Source organism: Sapajus apella, unplaced genomic scaffold (genome assembly GCF_009761245.1).
Source record: "Sapajus apella isolate SASKATOON/1434 unplaced genomic scaffold, GSC_monkey_1.0 scaffold53, whole genome shotgun sequence".
Taxonomy (NCBI): Eukaryota; Metazoa; Chordata; class Mammalia; order Primates; family Cebidae; genus Sapajus; species Sapajus apella.
In genome coordinates this window covers 5,678,387-5,680,442 of record NW_022436993.1, presented here as the reverse complement: position 1 = coordinate 5,680,442, position 2,056 = coordinate 5,678,387, and the positions used below count along the sequence as shown (strand labels likewise).

The 2,056-nt window shown below is 33.2% G+C and overlaps 1 non-coding gene across 1 annotated transcript; it reads left to right on the top strand.

Moving 5' to 3' along the window:
• The first annotated feature begins 1,617 nt into the window (after nucleotides 1-1,617).
• Nucleotides 1,618-1,720, top strand: LOC116527273. The gene has a single exon (XR_004258466.1). It is a non-coding gene; the product is annotated as a U6 spliceosomal RNA (small nuclear RNA).
• The last annotated feature ends 336 nt before the right edge of the window (nucleotides 1,721-2,056 follow it).

The following is a 2,056-nucleotide window of genomic DNA, read 5'->3' as shown; positions in this document are numbered from 1 at the left end:
TTTTATATGTGCTTTCCTTTTCATGCCATTCAAAATATTTTCTTACTTCACATGTGATTTTTTAAAAAAAAATTAGATGGAATTTTGCTCTTATTGCCCAGGCTGGAGTGCAATGGCATGATCTTGGCTCACTGCAACCTCCACCTCCTGGGTTCAAGTGATTCTCCTACCTCAGCCTCCCAAATAGCTGGGATTACAGGCACCTGCCACCAGGCCCAGCTAATTTTTTGTATTTTCAGTAGACACAGAGTTTCACCATGTTAGTCAGGCCAGTCTTGAACTCCTGACCTCAAATGCTTCACCCACCTCCGCCTCCCAAAGTGCTGGGATTACAGGTGTGAGCCACCGTACCTGGTCGTGATTTTTTTAAATTGTTGTCAGAGAATATACTTTGGAAATTAATCATTTAAATGTTATTGAAACTTGTTTTTTGGACCCAGTATGATCTATCTTGGTAAATTCTCCATGTACAATTGAAAAAAACGTTTATTCTGCAGTCATTGGAGGAGTGTTTTATAAATGTCAACTAACTTAAGGAGTTAATAGTGTTATTCAAGTTTCATGCATCCTTATTGGTTTTCTTCCCACATATTTCAACAATTATTGAGAGAGGAGCATTGAAATTTATAACTGTAATCGTGTCTGTTTCTTCTACTTCTATTAGTTTTTGCTTCATATATTTTGAAGCCCTGCGAGCATTGTGTTTTCTGCGTTCTTTCCCATTATGATCCCCTAACATGAAATCTACTTTGTATAATATAGCCAATTATCTTACTTTTGCTTAATGCTTGCATGACATTATGTAATTTTTTGTAGCATTTTGGGAAATGCTTTGTTATTCTTTTTTTAACCTGTCCATGTCTTTATATTTACAGTCAGTTTCTGATAGACAGCATACAAATAGTTAGGTCTTGCTTTTTTATCCAGTCTGACAATCTGTCATTTAATGGAGTGTTTTAGACCATTTGCGTTCAACAGAAATATTGATATAGCTGGGTCTCAATTGACCATATTGTATTCGTTTTCCCTTTGTCCTATTTTACATTTTCTTTTCCTTTCTTCCTTTATTCATTTGTACTAATCAAATATTTTTTAGATTCTGTTTTCTCTCCACTATTGGCTTACTAGCAATACCTCTTTTGTGTGGTTTTTTTAGTGGCTGCTCTAGGGTTTACAATATTTAACTAGTCACAGTCTACTTTCAGATATCATCATATCATTTCACATGACATGTAAGAACCTTACAAAGCAGACTTTCGTTCTGCTGCTCCTGTCCTCTGTGTCACTGTTGCAATATATCTTACTTTTGTGTAGCCAATGAACCCCACAGACTTTGTTATATTTGCTTTAGTCAAATATTTCTTAAAGAGATTAGAAAAATTTTTTTAATATATTTGTCATTTCCAGAGTTCCTTATTACATTGTATGAGTTAAAATTTTTATCAGTTATTTTCTTTCTGCCCAAAGAGATTCCTTAAACATTTCTACAGTTCTGCTGGTGATGAAATTTTTATTCTCATTTTACTAGGAACATCTTGCTTTTTCATTTTCTTTTTTAGTACAATATGATTACATTTACAATATTGGAACACGTATGTTTAAAAATGCACAGAATACTTGCTTCAGCAGCACATAGACTAAAATTGGAGTAATACAGACAAAATTGGCTTGGCCCCTGCACAAGGATGACATGCAAATTCAAGAAGAGTTCTGCATTTTTGTATTTAATGCACTAAACTGTGCACTTAAAAACAGATTTTATGTTATATATATTTTACCACAAGGAAAAACATAGAAATGGATCAAGAAATACATATATAAAACTGTTAATATTGGCTTACTCCTTGGAAGAGGAGGTGGAGCTGAAAGACAACTTTCAGGACTTTTAAATTCCAATTTTTAAACTTTTATTTGGAAATTATTTCAAACATAAAAAATTTGCAAGGGTTTACTCAGATTCACATGCTGTTGACATTTTACCCCATTTGCTTCACCATTTTCAGTCTCTTTTTATACATACATTAAAAATATATCATCTATATCTGCATATGTATTT